This window comes from Pristiophorus japonicus, chromosome 8, assembly GCF_044704955.1.
Source record: "Pristiophorus japonicus isolate sPriJap1 chromosome 8, sPriJap1.hap1, whole genome shotgun sequence".
Classification (NCBI taxonomy): Eukaryota; Metazoa; Chordata; class Chondrichthyes; family Pristiophoridae; genus Pristiophorus; species Pristiophorus japonicus.
In genome coordinates this window covers 72,026,957-72,051,591 of record NC_091984.1, presented here as the reverse complement: position 1 = coordinate 72,051,591, position 24,635 = coordinate 72,026,957, and positions in this window count along the sequence as shown.

Genomic DNA, 24,635 nt, shown 5'->3' with positions numbered 1-24,635 from the left:
CTGTATTTTGGCTCTGGGTCAGCATATGTGTAAGCTTACAGCTGTATTGCAAAGCTACTGGATGGCAATACAGGAATGTGTTTGTCTTTAGTATGCAGTCTCAAGGTAAGGATAAAAAGCTGTTAGGTCAACTGTTTAGCCTTTGACCCGCCATTCATCGCGATACTTCTGCAGCTATCAATCTGCTCACTCACTCCCTCCCTCACCACCATCTTTGATGATCTTGTCCCCAATAAAATCCTTATCTCTCCCACCCTGCTCATTCCTCCTGGTACGGCACCCATCTTCAGTCCAAGGGGTGCAGACTTAAATGTATCTGGCGCACAATTGGTTTAACTATTCATTGCTACATCTGGTTGGAACATATCAAACAATATTGGACCTTCCTCTCCTCGGCCAAAACTGCTCATTTTGCCAAAATAACCAACAACTTCTTTACTCCACTACCAACCCCCTCCTTAAACTCCTCTCCCCTGCATCCTTCACCCTCACCTCAAACAGGTGAGGAGCTTATGGATTTCTTTGTCACTGAGATAGAGACAATCCATTCAACTTTCTCCATTGCATCCCTTCCTATTCATGGCCAACCGTGCCAAACACACCCCAAGGTTGCCCCATGCCCTAGCTCTGAACACATGTCCTTCTCTAGTTTCTCTTCTATCTCCCCTCATGCCCTCTCTAAGCTTATCTTATCAATGAAACCCACCTCCTCATCCTTCTTGACCTCTCTGCAGCCTTTGACACAGTTGACCACACCATCCTCCTCCAATGCTTCTCCTCCATTGTCCAGCTGATTGGGACTGGTCTCGCCTAGTTTCACCGCTTAGCTATCTAATCGCAGTGGCTTCTCTTCCCACTCCTGCACCGTTACCTCCGGAATCCCTGAAGGGTCTATCTTTGGCTACGTCCAATTCTTTGGCTACTTCCGATTCTTTGTCTACATGCTGCCCGTCAGTGACATCGCCCAAGTACATGCTGTCTGGTTCCACATGTACACTGATGACATGCAGCTCTACCTCTCCACCACCTCTCCCAACCCCTCGATTCTCTTTGTGCTGTCAGTGCATTTGTCCAACATCCTGTCCTGGGTGAGCCACAGTTTTCTCCCATTAAACCATGCAAGGACTATGGCCACTGTTCCCAGCTCTCACCACAAACTCCATGCCCTAGCCTCTGATTCCATACCACTGTTGTCTCAGGCTGGATCAGACTGTTAGCAACATCAGCATCCTATCTGAACCTGAGCTGAAGTATATGAATGCAAGTTTTGTTATTATTCAATTAAAATTATTTTTCTCACTGCAGCATTTATACAGCCACCTTTCCCTCGATGTGCCTCTCCAAATGTCACTGCATTCTGACAATGAACTATGACTGTTGACTCTCTCAGGTTGCATACCAGGATTGCAACTTAAAATTCCTCTGTGCCCTCTTCAATGAATTTCCCGCCTCGGATCACAAGTTATCCAACAGAAGATTTAACTATTCAGGCTAGACTATGAAGGATCTTTAAAGCTTGCCAACTGTCTCCCCACTTCTCACTTGATAGGTCCATCAATGCTTCTCGTGACCTCTCCTCGGTTGATAATTGGCAGGTCAATGGAAATTTTCATTGATGCAGCCTTGGCACAGATTGCCAGACTGCTACACCGCGCCCCCTCCCCCCCCCACCGAAAGATCTTAGGTGCATCAAGGAGGATGCAGTCTGCTAAGCAGCACCTCACATTCCCCCTCCCCTACTCCTCACAATCCCTTGCACCACTCCCCCATTTCTCATCTAATCCTCTCCCTCTTCCCATTCCCTATCCTCTCCCTCCTTCTCTCCCCACCTCTCTCTGCTCTACCTTCTCCTCTCTGCTCCATCCTGCCATTGAGTGTACCCTCCATGGCCCCCAACTCTGAAATTTGCATTCACAGCATTAGATGCCTGTCACATAACATTAGGTACAAAATCCTTTAATGGTGCTGTATATCAGCCCTGAAAGTGAGCTTAGTTCCAGTATGAAGACACTGGTTAATAGCATATGAATATATGACCAGTTCTCACAGGATCTCAATTAATATTTGATCAAATTAAACAACTAAAAGTTTCCTTTTGTTAACTAAAGTAATACTAAAGTCAGTTTGATCCATCTGTGAAGTCAGTTTTTTAGACTTTGTACTTGTGTCCCAAGAGAGGCCCAAACTGCAGCATTCAGCGGTCCAGGCTTTTTCCCCCCACCTCAAACCAGGCAATGGACATTCAAAAAGCCGCATTCCCTGACAATTTTCACCCATCCCTGTAGTGTCTCTGCACCTTGTTAAAAAACTCACACGAGGCATGTATATATCAGACACGGTCACTCTGTGACCTTCACTTTATTCCCAGGACGAAGGACCAAGGACCAAGGGATCTCCCCTTTTATACCTGGAAACCCAGGTGAGGAGTGTCTCCTGCAAGTTCACCCCCTGTGGTCAGGGCGTGCATTTCAAGGGTACAGATACAGTGTGCATGAGTTACAGTTACATAACTATTGTCATTGCAAGATGGTGAAATACATGACATCACCTGCCCTCCTTAAGTCTTTTAGTTTCAGAGGTTAAGTCTATCGGGTGGTCGACGCTCTCTCGTGGAGCATCGCAGTTGTGGCTCTGGTGGCTGAGCCTCAGCACGCTTCTCTGTCACTTGAGGTGATTCTGGCCTGTCCGGGCTGGCCGCCGGGACTGTGCATGCTGAGGGCTGTCTTTGTTGCTCGTACGCTGGCAGTGGTGTGAGTGCTATCTCATCATGCTCTTCTTCAGGTTCCTCCGTGTCTATGCTGAACCGGTCCAAGTGTTTGCAGCATATCTGCCCATTGTTTAGTCTGACCACCATGACCCTGTTTCCTTCTTTGCCGGTTACAGTGCCATCAAGCCATTTGGGTCCCAAAGCATGGTTAAGAACAAATACCGGGTCATCTATTTCTATACACCTCCCCCTTGAGCCTCGATCATGGAGCTCGGTTTGGGACTGGCATCTGCCCTCAACAATGTCTGCCAGGTCTGGGTGAATGAGGGACAGCTGCGTCTTGAGTGTGCGTTTCATGAGGAGTTCCGCTAGCGGGACTCCTGTGAACGAGTGCGACCGGGACCTGTAGGTCAGCAGGAGGCGCGATAGGTGGAACTGCAGGGAGGGTCCTTGGATGTGTAGCATGCCCTGCTTTATGACTTGGACTGCCCGTTCTGCCTGGCCATTGGAAGCTGGCTTGAATGGCGCTGTCCAGACGTGCTTGATCCCATTGCCCGACATAAATTCCTGGAATTCATGGCTGGTAAAACATGGGCCATTGCCACTGACCAGGATGTCCGGCAAGCCATGGGTCGTGAAAACCATACGCAGACTCTTCACAGTGACGGATGTCGTGCACAAGTTCAATATGATGCACTCGATCCACTTCTAGTATGCATCGACAACGATCAGGAACATTTTCCCCATGAACGGGCCCGCATAGTCTACGTGAATGCATGACCATGGCCTGGTGGGCCAGGGCCACGGGCTGAGTGGGGCCTCCCTGGGGGCATTGCCCAGCTGGGCACATGTCGTGCACCTGTGAACCCAGTGTTCCAGGTCTGAGTCAATCCCCGGCCACCATACATGTGACCGGGCAATGGCCTTCATTAACACGATGCCAGGGTGCTCGCTGTGGAGTTCCCTGATGAACGCTTCCCTTCCTTTCTGGGGCATGTCTACCCGGCTGCCCCATAACAGGCAGTTGGCTTGGATGGAGAGTTCATTCATCCATCTCTGAAACGGCCTGACTTCCTCGGGGCACGCCCTGTGTGCGGGCGCCCAATTCCCAGTCAGAACACATTTCTTTATCATGAATAGGAGGGGGTCCCTGTTGGTCCAGAGTTTGATCTGTTGCGCTGTGATGGGGGAGCCCGCAGTGTCAAAAGCCTCAACAGCCATGACCATCTCGGCGCTCTGCTCCGATGCCCCCTCGGTGGTGGCCAGTGGGAGCCTGCTGAATGCGTCAGCGCAATTTTCAGTGCCTGGCCGGTGCCATATGGTGCAGTCATACGCAGCCAGCATGAGGGCCCATCGCTGTATGCGAGCTGATGCGTTAGCGTTGACAGCCTTGCTGTCGGACAACAGGGATGTTAGCGGCTTGTGGTCCGTCTCTAGCTCGAACTGTCTACCGAAAAGGTACTGGTGCATCTTTTTCACACCGAACACACACGCGAGTGCCTCCTTCTCGACCATGCCGTATCCACGCTCTGCCTGGGAGAGCGACCTGGAGGTGTAAGCCACCGGTTGGAGTCGGCCGTCATCGTTACCCTGCTGCAACACACAGTCAACCCTGTAGGATGACGCATCGCATGTTAAAACCAGTTTTTTACAGGGGTCATACAAAGTCAACAGGTTGTTGGAACACAGCAGGTTCCTCGCCTTATTGAAAGCCCGTTCTTGACAATCCCCCCAAAACCATTCACACCTTTTACGGAAGAGCATGTGTAACGGCTCCAACAATGTGCTTCAGTTCGGCAGAAAGTTCCCAAAATAATTCAAAAGTCCCAGGAATGATCGCAACTCCGACGTGTTGCCGGGCCTGGGCGCCCAGCGAATCGCTTCAGTTTTTGATTCAGTGGGTCGGATCCCGTCTGCGGCAACCCTCCTGCCCAGGAACTCGACCTCTGGGGCCAAAAACACGCACTTGGCCTTTTTCAGCCGCAAACCTACCCGATCCAATCGGCATAGCACCTCCTTCAGGTTGCGGAGGTGTTCCTCGGTGTCTCGACCCAATATAAGGATGTCGTCTTGGAATACGACCATTCCAGGGATGGACTTGAGAAAGCTTTCCATGTTTCGCTGAAAGATAGCTGCCGCCGAACGAATGCCAAACGGACACCTGTTGTAGACAAATAATCCTTTGTGCATCGTGATGGTGGTCAGAAGCTTGGAATCTTCCGCCAGTTCCTGAGTCATGTAGGCCGAACTGAGGTCCAGCTTCGTGAACAGCTTTCCACCTGTCAGCATGGCAAAGAGGTCCTCTGCTCTCGGATGCGGCTATTGGTCTTGCAGCGACACTCGGTTGATGGTGGCTTTGTAGTCGCCACAAATCCTAACCGAGCCATCTGCTTTGAGGACGGGAACGATGAGACTTGCCCAGTCGTTGAATTCAACGGCCGAAATTATGCCCTCTCTGAGCAGCCTGTCCAGTTCACTTTCAATTTTCTCACGCATCACGTACGGCACCGCTCTGGCTTTGTGGTGCACTGGTCTGGCGTTCAGAGTGATGCGTATCACTACTTTAGTGCCCTTGAACGTTCTGACACCGGGAGTGACTCGAATTTTTGCAATACCTGCGAGCATGAACTTCACTCCACGGATGAAATGGCGTGCACCTCCCCCCATTTCCAATTCATCTCAGCTAGCCAACTCCTCCCCAAAAGCGCGGGGCCATTTCCCGGAATAATCCAGAGTGGCAGCCGGTTCTGTAATCCATTATGCATTACCACCAAGTTTGCACTGCCCAGCACTGGGATTATCTCTTTGGTGTACGTACGTAGCTGTGTCTCAATGCGTTCCAGTTTCGGCCTGCTAGCTCTGTGTGGCCATAGTCTCTCAAATTGTTGGGCGCTCATGAGTGACTGGCTAGCTCCGATATCCAGCTCCATGTGCACCGGGATGCCATTCAGTAAGACTTTCATCATCATGGGTGGCGTTTTAGTGTATGAGCAGTGGACGTCAGCCACATGAACTCTCTGAACTTCAGCATCCATGGTTGTTCCCCAGGCCTCATCCTGCATTACAGACCCCTCGTCTGGTTCCTCTGTCTCACAGACTAGCCTCGCTACTGCCTTTTTGCACATCCTGACCAAGTGTCCACTGACATTACAAATCCTACAGGTATAATGCTGGAACCTGCAGCTTTAGGCAGTGTGTCTACCCCCACACCTCCAGCATGAGCTGAGATTGCTGTTAACAAAAGGACTATTCACAGGCATTCCTCTCTGATGGCCCGTTTGGCTGTTTCTAAGCACTCTGATGGAGGGTGTTATTGGTCCCATTGTTCCTCGTGATGGCGTGAATTGCTGATCCCCTTTTCATTGTTCCTGTTGCGGGCCCACCCTGGAGCTTGTTGCCGCCTGGGCGGTGTCGAATTGCCCTTGCCTGCCTGCCTGGGCGGTGTCGAATTCCCCTTGCCTGCTTGCGGGGTTCTGTATCACTTTTACAACATTAACTCCCTGATTCATCGTAACGTTAAAACCAGGGCTGCGTGCGTAAATTAGCTTGGTCTCCTCTTCCCCTGCCATAAAGGTCTGAGCTATCAATGCCGCCCCTTCTAATGTCAAGTCCTTAGTCTTTATGAGCTTCCTGAAAATGCCGGCATGATTAATGCCCTCGATGAAAAAGTCCCTTAACATCTCCCCCCTGCAGGCATCGGAGAACTTACAGAGACTGGCCAAACGCCGCAGTTCCGCCACGAAGTCCGAGACATTTTGACCCTCCCGACGCTGGTGAGAGTAGAACCGGTGCTGGGCCATGTGTATGCTACTTGCTGGCTTGAGATGCTCACTGATCAGCTGGCTGAGCTCTTTGAAGGGCTTGTCCGCTGGCTTTTGGGGTGCGAGCAGGTCTTTCATTAGCGAATACGTCTGTGGACCACAGCTGGTCAGTAGATGCATCCTCCGCTTGTCAGCCGCTGTCTCTTCCAGCCAGTCCTTTGTGACAAAGCTCTGCTGGAGTCTTTCCACAAAGTTGTCCCAGTCCTCACCCACACAGTACCGTTCCTCTGTGCCACCGGTGGCCATCCTCGTGGTTCGGTGATTCCCGTTTCTCGTCACCAAATGTAGTGTCTCTGCACCCTGTTACAAACTCACACGAGGCATGTATATGTCAGACACGGTCACTCTGTGACCTTCACTTTATTCCCAGGACCAAGGAGTGCTGACCCTGGGTGGGACCTCCCCTTTTATACCTGGAAACCCAGATGAGGAGTGTCTCCCGCAAGCTCACCCCCTGTGGTCAAAGTGTGCATTTCAAGGGTACAGGTACAGTGTGCATGAATTGCAGTTACATAATTATTGTCATTGCAAGATGGTGAAATACATGACAATCCCCACCCCCATAACTTAGAGAGATACAGATCTCACCCTCTCCCCCACTCCCCCCATAATAAGTTGTAATACTGAAACCCCCATCCCCCAAAGTGCTTCATTATCAAATGCTTCCCCCACTCTCCCTGAGCAGGAATATCGGCACCCGCCCCACTGAGAAGCAATGCTGGATCACCCCATCCACTGGGGCAGTCCCCCCCCCTTCCCCCGCCCACCTTATTGATGGCAGTTTGCCATCTTCTCTTGCCCCTCCCTTCTTCTCCCCCTCCTTATCTACACTATCCCCCAACCTACTTCTCTCCTTTCTCCCTCTCTCACTCTCTCCTCTCCCATCCACTCTCTCCTCCTCTCTGAGGTCTTCTATCCCTGCCTCTGCCTCCCCTCCTCTCCCTGACTCGCTCCATCTCTTGTTGTCTCCCCTCCTTTCTACCCTTCCTTTTACTCTCATCCCCACCCCTCCTCTCTCCTTCCCCACCTTGATTCAATTATGCAGCTGCCCTCTAACCTTGCTTGACCTGAATACTGCACATGGGTTTGAATCCCCATGTGCAATGCCTGGGGAAATTGACTAAGTTTATCAAAGACCTTGTAGCCTTGGTCCCTGAGAGAGAGCTGCAACACCCAATGCATGCCATAAGTTATGCCCCGGGAAAGCCTGTAAGAAAAATCAGGTAAATACTGACTTTATATATGATACCAGCTATGATTTCAGCAAGACTTGTCATACTGAAGTGATAACCTCAGTGAAATCCTTATTCTGTGTCCCCTATGTTGCTCTAATGCAACTATATTCAACATGCTTTAGAAAATCTGTTTGAGGTCCAACAAAATGAAGATGCTTTTACCGTCAGATCCCAAAATCAATCCCTGTTATCTTCTAAAATACAGAATACATACAAGTAAGGGAGATTAGTGTATAATAAGAGTAGTAAACATTTTCCATAACATGTTTTACATAAAGGTGCCTCAAAATTGTTTTAACTATTTATTTCTGTATGGTTTGTATTTGTGGATATTCTATTGTGCTCATGAGATTGAGGCTTTCCACTGTTGTCATAGTGATGGGTGGAACTCAGAGTGGTTTGAGTTTAGGATATTTAATTATATTTACAATTACCACAAAGTTGTTTGATAGCTGTGTTTTACTCTCAGAAGAAGATTCATATTTTTTATTGTATTGAGAAAACTAGGTTAAGAGCTGAGGCTCATAGTGGATGACAGCATCAAGGTTGAAAAGAGTAGGGGGAAAAACAGGTAAATCAAGAAGTAGTAATTAATTGATGCCAGGCTTGAGTTTTTTTTAACTGCAGATTGTATGAGAAAGGAAAGTCTGAAGGAGGTAAATAGTTCCACAGTTTCGAAAACCTGGGAAAGAATGAGTTAGACAACAACAACAACTTGCATTTATAAAGCGCTTTTAATGTTGGAAAACATCCCAAGGCACTTCACAGGAGCATAAACAGATAAAACTTGACATCGAGCCAAAGAAGGAGATAATAGTAGTGGTGATCAAGGAGCATCTTGAAGGACGAGACAGAGGTAGAGAGGCGGAGAGGTTTAGGGAGGGAATTCCAGAGGTTAGGGCCTAGGCAGCTGAAGGCACGTCCACCAATGGTGGAGTGATGAAAATTGGGGATGCTGAAGAGTCTAGAATTGGAGGTGCACAGAAATTGAGGAGGGTTGTAGAACTGGAGGAGGTTACAGAGATAGGGAGGGGCGAGGCCATGGAGGGATTTTAACACAAGGAAGAGAATTTTAAAATTGCGGCGTTGGTGGACCAGGAACCAATGTAGGTCAGCAAGCACAGGAATGATGGGTGAGCGGCCCTTGCTGTGAATTTGGATACGGGTTGCAGAGTTTTGGATGAACTTGGGTTCATGGAGGATGAAAGATGGGAGGTCAGAGCACTGGAAGAGTCAAGTCTGCATGTAACAAAAGCATGGATGATTTTTCAGCAGGAGATAAGCTGAGGCAGGGGCGGACATGTGCAATGTTACAGTGGTGAAAATAGGCGGCCTTTGTGATAGAGAGAATATAGTTCAGAAGCTTCATTCAGGATTACATAGGAATTATTCCCTTTCCTGTCCAGAAAAACAATAATTTGCATATATATAGTGACTGCAAAGTTATAGCGAGAGATCAGGAAAAATTCCAAGGAGATGATGTCAACTGATGGAAATGGGAAAAGTTCCATTCTCCAGCACCAGCATCCTTCACATTGATGAGCACAAGAAAAATAAATATGGCAATTAAGGATCTAATCCTCCTGGAGCAAAGTAGTTCATGGAATAATGCAATTGGTTTCAGATTATGTCATATGCTATGAGAGTAAAACTATAATTGAACGCTGAGATTATTTAAGAGGCTTAACATCAGCCTCAACTATCTGCCATTTATAATACTACGTGATCTGCTGTGGCATCACTTGCAGTTAATCTGGAGTGTGGCTGTGATGCTTAGCAGGGTCCATTCTGAGCCAGGGAATGGAACATATTTCAGCTTGAAGGTTAACAAAATAAATCGACGTTATTTGATTTGATCAAGAAAATGGGATGTACACTTTTAAGGTGCAATCCCTTGTGTGTGATGCTTACACATGTGGGCATGGTTCAAGAATTTTATTTATAAAGATCTACTAGCAGATATCTTGGGACATTGCTCACGGGTCCAGAATGCAGTTTGTATTATTGAAAATCTCCACACTCTGATCGCTAATCCATTTTCCATATCATGCTGAACTACTACCCCATCTTAAACGTCGATTATGTATAAGATTATTATCTGCTTTACTGTGCATAAAGGCAACAATTTGCGTGAAAATAGTGCCTTCAATATAAGAAGTGCTCGACAGAGGGGAAAATTGAAAAGAACAGAAGCCAATTTATGATGGGAGAGTAATGAAAAGTGACCAAAAGCTTGATCAAAAATATAGGCTTGTAGAAAACTTTTAAAGGTGGAAAGAAAAAAAGAGGCAGAGACATTTGGGGATGGAGTTCCAGACAATAAGGCCAGGACCAAGACACTGATTAATGGTGGGGAGAAGGGAAGGGGTGCATAGAAGGCCAGAGTCAGAGGGGCAAAGGGTGCTGGAGGAGACGCAAGGCTGGAGAAGATTACAACAGTAGGGCAAAAGTATAGAGGGATTTGAAGAGGATAAGGAGTTTAGAATTAGTGCATTAGATGATAGGGAGCCAGGTTAGATCAGGGAGGATGGATGGGGGGAGGGGGCTGGTGGGGGAAGAGGGATGGGTGCAAAGGCCTTAGTGTGGGGCAGGATATAGATGGCTGGGTTTAAAACAAGCTGGAGTTGATGGAGGAAGGAGTACATTGGAGAAATTGAGTCTAAAAGTGATAGAAGCATCAATGGCAAGGGAATTATGTAAAGGCGCAGGAGAGCAATGTTGTGGAGGTGGAAGTAAGCAATTTTGGGAGATGGATAGGGTGTGAGGTTTGAAACTCAACTCTGGTTTGAATGGGAGGCCAAGGTTTATGCCTGAATCAGCCTGAGTGAATGGCTGGAGAGTGGAATCAAAATAGTGGAAAGAGAGTAGAATTTATGGCTTCTTTCTTCACAAGGTTGAATTGGGGGAACTTTTCATTCAATCATGACTTAATGTCAGCCAGGTAGTCTGAGACCACAGAGTTGTGGGGGCGAGGGAAGAGGTGGACAGATTTAACTGGGGCCCTCACAATTTGTAAGCACGAGGGTCTCACTTTTTGCGTGCATGGAAGTCTAATTTTTTTGTGTATGCGGATCCAATTTTTGGGAGTCTCACTTTTTGTATGTCGGGGTTTTATTTTCTCTTCATGAGGATCTTGCTTTTTGTGTGTAAATTGCCTCTAAATTGTCAGACTACTTGCCCAACATTCAGTACTGGATGAGTAGAAATGTCCTCCAACTAAATATTGCGAAGACTGAAGTCATTGTCTTTGGTTCCCTAGCCAGCAACTCCATTCCTCTTTCTGGCAACTGTCTGAGGTTGAAATCAGACTGTTTGCAATTTTGCTGCCATATTTGACCCAAAGATGGGCTCTGTGCCAACACTAAGACCACCTATTTCCACCTCCATAGCATCGCCCAACTCGCCCCGCCTCAGCTCATCTGCTGCTGAAACCCTCATTCACACCTTTGTAACATCCTGACTTCACTACTACACTCCTGGCCAGCCTCCCACATTCTACCCTCCATAAACCTGAGGTCATCCAAAATGCTGCTGCCCATGTCATAAATTGCACCAAATCCCGTTTACCCGTCTTCCTTGTTCTCGCTGACCTACATTGGCTCCCGGTTAAGCAACGACTCAATTTTAAAATTATTTTCAAATTCCACCATGGCCTTGGCGATCCCTTTTTCTGTTATCTCCTCCAGTCCCACAACCCTCCGAGATATCTGCACTCTCTAATTCTGGCCTCTTGAGCATCCCCAACTTTAATCGCTCCACCATTGGCGGTCGTGCCTTCAGCTATCAGGGGGATGGGAACCAATGCAGGGAGACAGAGGGAAACAAAATGGAGACAAAAGCAAAAGACAGAAAGGAGATGAGTAAAAGTGGAGGGCAGAGAAACCCAAGGTAAAAAACAAAAAGGGCCACTGTACAGCAAAACTCTAAAGGGTCAAAGTGTAATAAAAAGGCAAGCATGAAAGCTCGGTGCTTCAATGCGAGGAGTATTCGGAACCCAGGAGAGGGCTCTGAGCTAGTTAGAGTGGGTGAGAGCTCAGATGAACAGGACTCCAAGAAAGAATGCAAAAGGCAGGAGGCAACAGAGCAGAGTAGCACAGGGGTAAGTGTAAACCACAAGGTGATAGGAAGGGACAATATATATGAATATAAAGGGGCTGCAGGAGGGGTCAAAACTAAAAATCATGGTTTAAAAACTAGAATTAAAACACTCTACCTAAGCGCACGCAGCATTCGAAATAAAGTAAATGAGTTGACGGCACAAATCATTACAAATGGGTATGATTTAGTGGCCATTACAGAAACGTGGTTGCAGGGTGGCCAAGACTGGGAATTAAACATACAGGGGTATCTGACAAATTGGAAAGATAGACAAGAAGGGAAAGGAGATGGGGTAGCTCTGTTAATAAAGGATGATATCAGGGCAGTTGAGAGAGATGATATTGGCTCTAATGAACAAAATGTTGAATCACTGTGGGTGGAGATTAGAGATAGTAAGGGGAAAAATCACTGGTGGACGTAGTTTATAGGCCCCCAAATAATAACTTCACAGTGGGGCGGGCAATAATCAAGGGAATAATGGAGGCATGTGAAAAAGGAACGGCAGTAATCATGGGGGATTTTAACCTACATATCGATTGGTCAAATCAAATCGCACGGGGTAGCCTGGAGGAGGAATTCATAGAATGCAAATGGGGTTGTTTCTTAGAACAGTATGTTATAGAACCTACAAGGGAGCAAGCTATCTTAGATCTGGTCCTGTGTAATGAGACAGGAATAATAAACAATCTCCTAGTAAAAGATCCTCTCGGAATGAGTGATCACAGTATGGTTGAATTTGTAATACAGATTGAGGGTGAGGAAGTAGTGTCTCAAACGAGCATACTATGCTTAAACAAAGGGGACTACAGTGGGATGAGGGCAGAGTTGGCTAAAGTGGACTGGAAACACAGACTAAACGGTGGCACAGTTGAGGAACAGTGGAGGACTTTTAAGGAGCTCTTTCATAGTGCTCAACAAAAATATATTCTAGTGAAAAAGAAGGACGGTAAGAGAAGGGATAACCAGCCGTGGATAACCAAGGAAATAAAGGAGAGTATCAAATTAAAAACCAATGCGTATAAGGTGGCCAAGGTTAGCGGGAAACTAGAAGATTAGGAAAATTTTAAACGACAGCAAAGAATGACTAAGAAAGCAATAAAGAAAAGAAAGATAGATTACGAAAGTAAACTTGCGCAAAACATAAAAACAGATAGTAAAAGCTTTTACAGATATATAAAACGGAAAAGAGTGACTAAAGTAAATGTTGGTCCCTTAGAAGATGAGAAGGGGGATTTAATAATGGGAAATGTGGAAATGGCTGAGACCTTAAACAATTATTTTGCTTCGGTCTTCACAGTGGAAGACACAAAAACCATGCCAAAAATTTCTGGTCACGGGAATGTGGGAAGGGAGGATCTTGAGACAATCACTATCACGAGGGGGGTAGTGCTGGACAGGCTAATGGGACTCAAGGTAGACAAGTCCCCTGGTCCAGATGAAATGCATCCCAGGGTATTAAAAGAGATGGCGGAAGTTATAGCAGATGCATTCGTTATAATCTACCAAAATTCTCTGGACTCTGGGGAGGTACCATCGGATTGGAAAGCAGCTAATGTAACGCCTCTGTTTAAAAAAGGGGGCAGACAAAAGGCAGGTAACTATAGGCCGGTTAGTTTAACATCTGTAGTGGGGAAAATGCTTGAAGCTATCATTAAGGAAGAAATAGCGGGACATCTAGATAGGAATAGTACAATCAAGCAGACGCAACATGGATTCATGAAGGGGAAATCATGTTTAACTAATTTACTGGAATTCTTTGAGGATATAACAAGCATGGTGGATAGAGGTGTACCGATGGATGTGGTGTATTTAGATTTCCAAAAGGCATTCGATAAGGTGCCACACAAAAGCTTACTGCAGAAGATAAAGGTACGTGGAGTCAGAGGAAATGTATTAGCATGGATAGAAAATTGTCTGGCTAACAGAAAGCAGAGAGTCGGGATAAATCGGTCCTTTTCGGGTTAGAAATCGGTGGTTAGTGGTGTGCCACAGGGATCGGTGCTGGGACCACAACTGTTTACAATATACATAGATGACCTGGAAGAGGGGACAGAGTGTAGTGTAACAAAATTTGCAGATGGCACAAAGAGTAGTGGGAAAGCGGGTTGTGTAGAGGACACAGCGAAGCTGCAAAGAGATTTGGATAGGTTAAGCGAATGGGCTAAGGTTTGGCAGATGGAATACAATGTCGGAAAATGTGAGGTCATCCACCTTGGAAAAAAAACAGTAAAAGGGAATATTATTTGAATGGGGAGAAATTACAACATGCTGCGGTGCAGAGGGACCTGGGGGTCCTTGTGCATAAATCCCAAAAAGTTAGTTTGCAGGTGCAGCAGGTAATCAGCAAGGCGAATGGAATGTTGGCCTTCATTGCGAGAGGGATGGAGTACAAAAGCAGGGAGGTCCTGCTACAACTGTACAGGGTATTGGTGAGGCCGCACCTGGAGTACTGCGTGCAGTTTTGGTCGCCTTACTTAAGGAAGGATATACTAGCTTTGGAGGGGGTACAGAGACGATTCACTAGGCTGATTCCGGAGATGAGAGGGTTACCTTATGATGATAGATTGAGTAGATTGGGTCTTTACTCGTTAGAGTTCAGAAGGATGAGGGGTGATCTTATAGAAACATTTAAAATAATGAAAGGGATAGACAAGATAGAGGCAGAGAGGTTGTTTCCACTGCTCGGGGAGACTAGAACTAGGGGGCATAGCCTCAAAATACGGGGGAGCCAATTGAAAATCGAGTTGAGCAGGAATTTCTTCTCCCAGAGGGTTGTGAATCTGTGGAATTCTCTGCCCAAGGAAGCAGTTGAGGCTAGCTCATTGAATGTATTCAAATCACAGATAGATAGATTTTTAACCAATAAGGGAATTAAGGGTTATGGGGAGCGGGCGGGTAAGTGGAGCGGAGTCCACAGCCAGATCAGCCATGATCTTGTTGAATGACGGAGCAGGCTTGAGGGGCTAGATGGCCTACTCCTGTTCCTAATTCTTATGTTCTTATGCCATGGGCCTATGCTCTGCAATTCCCTCCCTAAACCTCTCCGCCTCTCTACCTCTCTTTCCTCCTTTAAGACGGTCCTTAAAATCTGCCTCTTTTGTGCCTTAATAGCTCCTTATGTGGCTCGATGTCAAATTTTATTTGATAATGCTCTTGTGAAGTGCCTTGGGATGTTTTACTATGTTAAAGGTGCTATATAAATACAAGTTATTGTTGTTGTTGTGTATGGGTGTCTTGCATTTTGTTTGCGTGGAGACTTACATTTAACCATAATCATACGCCTCCCATTCACTTTTTGCCACATGTATCTGGTCCCCATTCCAAAATGTTGGACAGTCCTGCTCTAGTTTATGCTCCACCACACCCCTGTACACAAATCTAAGAAATTCAAGGGATACTTCACATGGAAAATTGATTTCTTTATAAAAATTGTTTACTTTTTGTTATTCATAGGTCCACTGACAGATTCATGCAAAACATCTCCTGAGCACTCCCCATGATTTAGACCCCATTCCTGTTTTAGATATCAGAAAAATAGTACTGGCTGTCCTCTGATCCTCACTTACTTCCCCTCTGTTTATGGAGCTCCGAAAGTATTAACTGGATCCTCACCTTTTTCCTCAGAGTATGTACCAATACTGTTGTTTATTGTGTAATAGTCTTTTCCTGAGATAGTATTTGAAATAACTGCCTAACTCCTTCCACCAAAGTTGGATGACATTACATAACACAAGTAAAGTCAGTTCCTGTTAATTTTGAGAAGAGTTTGACTTCAGGAAACTTTAAAAAGGAAGAAGAGAAATTGTATAACATATTGGTAATTTTCGCAATGGATTGGGTATGGCTTAATTTGATTGAAAACTGATTAAACCAATCACAAAAAAAGAGACACTAATCAGTGTAAAATTAGCTAATAGTTAAATGAGAACCCATAATTGTTAGTCAATATAACTAATAAAAGCTTTTTCATCGTATCTTCAAGTCTTGTATTTAGAAAAGATAATAATTTGAAGGGCTTCTTGTCTCTTTTTTGGCAGTTAATTGCTCAAAGAGTTTCACTGAAACCATTTGGATTGCAAGTATTTTTTATTTTTATTCACAAAGTTTGATTCTGTTGTTTCAAAACATTGCATATTGGTAGCAGTGATTAATATAATTATTAGTGCATCCCTGTTTGTGGTTCGAGACTGAGGCTGAGTTATACGCATCCCATGCTATCCCCTGTCTGTGATGTGGCCTTTGGCCTTTTAGTCTGGTTAGGCTTGTTTTGTGCTTACCTTGCTCTCCCATTGTTCCTACTGTCACTGCAGTCAGTTAAAGGGAAGCGTCAATTTTCTGCAAGAATATCTGAAACAGCAGCATCCTCAGGGGATTATAGCAGCTAGAAGAGCTTCACACATTCTTGGAAGCACCCACAGAAGCTCTTTTGGCAGAAGTCAGGGCCAGAATAGCAAGATTTCTGGACACTGAAGAAGTTCAATGACCTCACAAGGGTATCTGCAATAAGTCTCGTCACAGGTTATCAATAAGCATTTTCTACCACTTGTATTGCCTCCCTCACCTCCCTAACCTTTCTCCCTCTGCACCCGTGTTATGAAAACTCATTAATGCAAAGCAAAACCTTGCAAAACACTCAACCAAACTGACAACTACTCGGTCAACTCATATAGCCTGCCAGAAAGAGCCTCTGTCAGTCTTCATTGACACTTCATTTAAAAGGAAAATGAACCTCCAGGTCTCATAAATATGATGAGCATTTACTCATATACCACTCACATAGCTTTAACTTTTTTCTCTCCCTTTAATGGAGAAGCTAGCCTAATATTACTGAATGATGCATGCAATTGGGGAAAGAGCGCCAGTGCTCTATATTCTTGAGTCTACAGGAAGAGGAGGCCTTAAATATCATAGGCAGACAGGCGGGCGAAGTTGTGGGAGTGAACAAGGTTGGAGGTGATGTGACAACAGAAGGTTGATAAAAGCTGGGAAATAGAATCATAGAACGGTTACAGCACAGAAAGAGGCCATTCGGCCCATCGAGCCTGTGCCGGCTCTCTGCAAGAGCATTTCAGCTAATCCCACTCCTCTGCCCTTTCACTGTAACCCTGAAATCTTTTTTCCTTCAGGTACTTCTCCAATTCCCTTTTGAAAGCCACAATTGAATCGATCTCCACCACCCTTTCAGGCAGTGCATTCCAGATCCTAACCACTCGCTGCATAAACAAGTTTTTCCTCATGTCGCCTTTGGTTCTTCTGCCAATCACCTTAAAAGGTTCTTGACCCATCTGCCAATGGGAACAGTTCTCCATCTACTCTGTCTAGAGCCCTCATGATTTTGAACACCTATATCAGATCTCCTCTCAACCTTCTCTGCTCTAAGAAAAACAACCCCAGCCTCTCCAGTTTATCAACATATCTGAAGTCCATCATCCCTGAAACCATTTTTGTAAATCTTCATCATGGGTAATCTCAGCTTCACGTGCTTTCTCAAAGTATTGCAGTGCCCTTATACTCAGTAACTATTTCTTCAAGGGCAAATGTCTATGTACACAGCTAAACAAACTCTTCAAGGGGAAAGAGGCCTATGTTTCACGTCATGGGAGATGCCTTACAGGAAGATGCCAACTGCACTGGGCAGATCCAGTTCCACAACATCTGCCATTTCTTCACCAACTCAGTCATGGCATCTTACTTGCTCATGCACCAGCACAGAGACACCCACTTGGGAAGAAATGGCTAGTGAATCAAGAGGGTTGTCAGTGGGTGAAGCACTGAACACTGGTGAGAATGCAGATCTGGGAGCAGACGAGAGGTAGAGACCCATTCCTTCGCAGAGAGTGGAAACACTATTGCCATCAGCTGAGGCTCTTAGATCTCAGGGCTCAGTTTTCAAAAAAGCTACGATTTGGGAGCACTGATCTCATGTGGAGGTAGTGGAGATGGTTTCTACACATTTTATTGAGGTGATAGAGAAGTGTTAGGAGTCCACTGCCTACATCCGGAACACATTGCAGCATGTTTTCCATGACTGCCAAGTTTCCTTCCTTCCCGCCCCATGAGCAATGCTCTCTCGCTCTCTTCCACTCCCAGATCTTCATTCGCACTGGTGCGCAGTGACTCACCTCATGACAACCCTACTGATATTCTAACTAATTCCTCATAAGTAGGGGTCTCTGCTAGTGCTTGCACAAGTAAGATGCCAGGACAGAGCTCGCAACAATGTAGCAGCAACTATTGATCTGGAAGTTCCCAGGCCTCTTCCTCCTTAAAGACTAACAGAAGCCCTTATGATAGGCAAAATGAGTTAAGACAATGGTGTTGAGTAAGAAAAGCTGTTTGAGTGTTTGCAGAGTTTGCCCTCTGCAGAAGTGAGTGTCCCTGAGACCCAGGTGCTGAGAGAGAAAAAGTATGATGGAAAAAGGTGTGCGTGAAGTATCTAAGTGGTATATTTGACCAGCCAGCCTTGCATGTAGACTTACATATTGGCCAGGATTCTTCCCAGTTGGCTCCAGATAACTGATCAATGTTCTAACAACAGGGACAAGTAGCAGAAAGGATAAAACTGCTCTGTGCTAGTAAGCTGCGCTGTTTCTGCAAGTTAAACACCAGCAGTTCCTTGTACACACTTGGAGATCCCCAAGGATCTCTGGTAATCCTGTGCTTTGAATGGAACTGAATCAAACCAGCACTGATCTCATGTGGAGGTAGGGAAGAGGAATAAAACTGTTGGGTTGAATGGTCAATGTTTCCTTCCCTTTCAAAACTACGATCATCACACTCCTAAATAAAACCCAGCCTTGAACCCTCTGTCCTTTCACACTTCTATTCCATCTCCAACTTTCCTTTCCTCTCCTAAGTCCATGAACATATTGTCGATTCCCAGGTCCCTCCCATCTCCTGCACCTCACAGTTTAAATCGCTCTAATCAGGTTTCCACTTCTTTCACAGTACTGAAACGACTCTTACCAAAGGCATGAATGACACTCTTTGCGACTGATGGTGGTGCATTATCCTTCCTTGCTCTCGCTACAGCCTTTGATACGGTTGATAATACCAACATCCTCCAACACCTCTTCCTTTGGTGTCGAGCTCGCTGGAACAGCCCTTGCTTGGTTCCACTCTTCCTTGTAGCGAGAGCATCTTCACAATGGTTTCTCTTTTGACCTCTGCACTTTTACCTCAGACATACCCCAAGTTTTCATCCTTAGCCTTCTCCACTTCCTCATCTACATGCTGCCCCTTGGTGACATCATCTTCGGCTTCATGTACACTGATGACATACGCCTCTATCTCTCCATCACCTCTCAATTCTTTCACTACCTCTATGCTGTTGGAGAATCACTCCAACATCAGTCTTGGATGAACCACAATTTCCTCCAGTTAAACATTAGAAAGACTGCAGGCATCATCTTCAGCCCCTGCCACATATACTATACGCTCACCACTGACTCCATTCCTCTCTTTGGCCATTGTCTCAAATTAATCCTGACTATTTGCAACCTCGGTGTGCTATTTGAACCCAAGCTGAGCTTCTAACTCTCTATCCTCTCCATCACAAAGACCACCTATTTTCACCGCCATAACTGCTCCACTGCGTCAGAAGAGTCGGGATTCAGGAATTTCCAGGCCACTATATTTATAACCGACGAAGGGTCGTCGACCTGAAACGCTAACTGTTTCGCTTTCCACAGATGCTGCCTGACCCGCTGAGATTTCCAGCATTTTCTGTTTTTATTTCAGGTTCCAGCATCCGCAGTATTTTGTTTTTATATTTATAATTAATGGGGACAGGAGTCATAGGAGATTTAATGGTGAGGAGACTTTTAAGAAATTCACAAAACCAGGAAGTGGATTCGAAAGACGTATAGAAATGAGAGAATCAAACGCTGACAGTGAACCTGAAAAATAAAAACACTGGATGTACGCGTAAAGAAATCCAGAGTGGGAGTGAGATTAAAAAAAGATGTACTGGGAGTAGTACTCAAACTGGAAATAGTACATCTCTAATTGCATTAAAAAAAAACAGAAATAGTGGAAGCGCTGCTAAAAATAACCCACAAAAGGTTGGATTGACAAAAACCCTATAAGCATCGAGAGTGGGAGAGACAACCAATAGCAGAGCCATGTTTTAAAAAGCAGTGGAAGTTAGGAGCTAGAAGGAAACAACAGTTACAGTTCAAAACAGAAACTTTGGGAATAACAGTAAGAAAAAGTGTATAAAAAGCAGCAGCAGGACTAATAATAACGCAGACATCACATCAAAAGGTTGATTTTAACTCCCGATGGGTGTTGTGTGGGTGGGGGCTGAAGCGAATGGCAAACCATCCGGCCCTCCGCAACGTGAGCCCCTGGAAATTCTATCTCTTGGGCTCATCTGCATCGGCCCAGCCAGTCTCCTCTTGGATGTGTCTTGTGGTTGGGGGAGGAGGAGGAGGAGGAGGGAACCCGGGGCGGGGAGGCCAAAAGTTTCCTTTTGGAATCCGGAGGTAAAAATGCCTAAAGACTGAATGAGGATCAAGATGGTTGTTTTTTTTTTTTTAAAAAGGACATCGATTTGAATCCATTGTATTATCCCTATAAGCTTAAAAAAAGCAGCAATGTTTTTATTGTGAAAATTACATTTTTCTTAAATTTGAAATCTAACTGGAGCATAGTTTCAGCCCTTCATCTTGTTAAAACTTCAAATATTTTCTTCAAAAACCCTAATTATTTGTTTTCAAAATATGCTGGAGTGCAAAATTTAACATCTCCATTTAAAGTGCCAAAGAAGCATGGTCACCTTACCAAACTACCCACAAATCTCTCAAATATAAACTGGATACCAAAGTCTGTATTTTAAAATAGAAGTCCTTTGCCCATTTACTTTGGTGTCTTATGTGGAGGCAGTTGTTATTAAGGTTCCCAACAAAATTTCATCAGCACCAAAGAAGACACGATCGTGCCTTGTACCGCACTTTTATCCTATGGGGTTTGGATTTGGCAAAAGAAAGCAACCCATAAAAAATGAATGAAACTCTCATGCCAATAGCTTATTCATCTCTGCTGCAAATAAGAGTTGTGGATTGCCACCTGCTGGCCACACACTAAATTTATTTGCTACTGTTAAATTTGTATAAATTACAATTCATGATTATCATCCCAGTTTTTTGTGAATGGAAAGACCTCACATCGGTGTTCATAGCGCTCTCCTAAATGAATAAGGTAATCAAGATGAATGCACAACTACAGTGGCCGCAACAGAAGTACAGTATTACTTTTACTGCCAGATGGTTAACTTGAACATTTCTCTGAGGAATTCTTGATGTTGCACTACAATGACAATCTGAAGTAAATTCTTTGACTAACTTGAAAATTGCTTTAAATTAGAAATTGACAGATGCAAAATTCATTTATTATTTTTTCCAGTCTTTAAGAAAGCTACGTTTTTCATTCTTTCAGAAAATATATTGCCTCCTAGAATTTTGCTCATAATTGTATTAATTTTCAGCTATAAATTTATATTTTTCTAGGCGGAAATGCTTTATTTAATCTTTGCCCAAGCCATAAATGTAGATTTCTTGCACCGGATCATTTTCAGCTTTAAACTTAACTATAATAAAAGGATTTTTTGTTAAGTCAGTAGCGAGAGCTATCGCAGTTCTAACATAAAAAATTGGATCAAAGGGTTAATAATATTCGCAAGACAATGTCAACTGAAGCGCTTGAAAAGCTAACCAAACATCTACTGTGAAACTGGCAGAAGACTGTGCTGGAACCGGGTAATCTAACATGAATCTTGACTATCGATGGCAAATCCATTACCTGAACTAAAAGACAGTACCCTTGTGGCACCTCATTGTTTGTGAGTCTAGAATGTATTATCAGGCTAGTTGAACATTGCAGGGGTGGGGGGCATTAGCGCTAATCCCAATCCTCCCCTCCCCTGATAACCATATGCATGCACTTTTTAAACAGAGGTCACTTAATAGCCACTACAAATGAGAAGCTCAACTGATTCGTTTTTATTATTCTCTTTCCCAACCCTGAGCCCCACTGCTGCTGAATGAACTACTCTCAACCAGAAAATCATTTGATTTGAGGCATTGGCCTGGAATTTCCTGAAAACTTGCGCCGTAATAATGGTACATCTACAGCAACACCATTACCATAATGCGGACTTTCCAGGAAATTACAGTGTGGGTAACTCAGGCTTTACTCACTTGGTGGGGAATCCACAACAAGAGGGTATGATCTTAAAATTAGAGCTAGGTCATTTAAAAGTGAACTCAGTATGCACTTTTTCCACACCAAGTGTAGTGGAAATCTGGTACTCACTCCCTCAAATGCTATGGATGCTGAGTCAATTACAATTTTCAGGACTGAGAGCGATACATTTTTCTTAGACAAGGGTATTAGGATATGGAACAAAGGTGGGTAAATAGTTGAGGGACAGAGCAGCCATGGTGTAGTTGAATGGTGGAACAGATTGAGTGGCCTACTCATTGTTCTTATGACTGCCAGGGAAATCTGACCCAGCAGGCTTTCGGGCACCAGGACAGGCATTGCTCAAGGGGCTGGTGATTGTGTATATGCTATCATTCTGAGAGATGACATGTTTCACTCTCATTGCATAAAGGCCCTTGCCATTGGGCTATGACTCAGTACTCCTACTGATCTATGGAGGAGCAGACTACAGAAGAATCACAGAATTGTACAGCACAGAAGGAGGCCATTCGGCCCAGCGTGCCTGTGCCGGTTCTTTGAATGAGCTATCCAATTTGTCCCACTCCCCTACCCTTTCCCCATAGCCCTGCAATGTTTTTCCTTTTCAAGTATCTATCCAACTCCAATTTGAAAGTTATTATTGCATCATCTTTCCCACACCCTTTCAGGTAGTGCATTCCAGATTATAACAACTCATTGTAGAAAAAAAAAAACATGTTTGCAAACTCCACCTTCATGTACGAGAATGTAACTCAGGCCGTTTACCTATTAATGAAACAGTGGAGTAACAGTTCAGAGGCTGGTGTTGCAGGTACAGCACGGTCTGGCACGTAAGCCCTAAGTGGAGGTGCAGGCAAGGTATTGTTCCTCATGTTTAGCTGAAGGATGCAGCAGAATGCTCCCAAAGAGATGCTGTTTGCTACCGGTGTCTCAGGCTGATGTAGGGTTCAGTAACATAATGGTTATGTTACTGGACTAGTAATCCAGGGCCCAATGATCGGGATACACGAGTTCAATTCCCACCTAGGCAGCTGTGGAATTTCAATTCAGTTAATTTAAAAAATAAATCTAGAAATAAAGCTAGTATCAGTAATAGTGCCAATCAAGTTACTGGTTTGACGTAATAACCCATATGGATCACTAATGTCCTTTAGCAAAGGAAATCTGCCATCCTTACTCCAGACCCACAACAATATGGTTGACTCTTAGCAAGCAACTCAGTTACTCCAAACTACTACCAAGAACTAGACTAAGAATAAAACCGACTGGACAATCCAGACATGACAAAGGTACTCCCAGCCCAGTTGACCCTGTAAAGTCCTCCTCATTAACATCTGGGGACTTGTGACAAAACCCAGACTAGTGAAGCAACAGCCTGACATAGTCATACTCTCAGAATCATACCTTTCAGCCAACATCCCAGACTCATCCATCACCATCCCTGGGTATGTCCTGTCCCACCGGATGTGGCAGCACAGTGGTATACAGTCAGGAGGGAGTGGCCCTGGGAATCTTCAATGTTGACTCCGGACCCCATGAAGTCTCATGGCATAAAAAGAAAAAAAGACTTGGATTTATATAAGCACCTTTCATGACCACCGGACATCTCAAAGCACTTTACAGCCAATGAAGTATTTTTTGGAATATAGTCACTGTTGCAAAGTAGGAAACGCAGAAACCAATTTGCACATAAGCAAGCTCCCATAAACAGCAATGTGATAATGACGAGATAAATGTTTTTTTTTGTTATGTTGATTGAGGGATAAATATTGGCCAGGACACCGGGGATAACTCCCCTGCTCTTCATCGAAATAGTGCCATGGGATCTTTTACGTCCACTTGAGAGAAGATGGGACCTTGTTTTAACGTCTCATCCGAAAGTTGGCACCTCCGACAGTGCAGCGCTCCCTCAGCACTGCACTGGAGTGTCAGCCTAGATATTTTGTGCTAGTCAACCTTCTGACTCAGAAGCGAGGGTGCTACCCACTGAGCCACAGCTGGCACTGTAATGGGACATGTACAAACTTCCAGCTGATTAATAAGTGCTGCTCCATGTTGAACACCACTTGGAAGAAGCAATGAGGGTAGCAAGGGCACAGAACGTACTGTGAGTGGGGGATTTCAATGTCGCTGAGGCGCGAGTCCGGGGAGCGTCCGAGGCCTATAAAGGCCGTGAGAGGCAGCTGGAGTTCGTGGTCGCTGAGGCGTGAGTCCGGGGAACGTCCGAGGCATATAAAGGCCGCAAGAGACAGCGGGAGTTCGTGGTCGCTGAGGCGCGAGTCCGGGGAGCATCCGAGGCATATAAAGGCCGCGAGAGGCAGCGGGAGTTCGTGGTCGCTGAGGCGCAAGTCCGGGGAGCATCCGAGGCATATAAAGGCGTGGTGGTGCAGCTACAGCGAGAAGGCAAAAAAGTAGAAAGAAAACGAAAGGTGACGTCACAGCCAAGAGGGTAAGTGATTGGCAAGTAGTTTTTCTTTTTCTTTTTCCATCAGTAAGTAACCTTTTAACATTTTTGTTGCCAATTTAAGTGCATCTAAGGGTTAAGTCATGGCAGGACAGCTCGGACACATG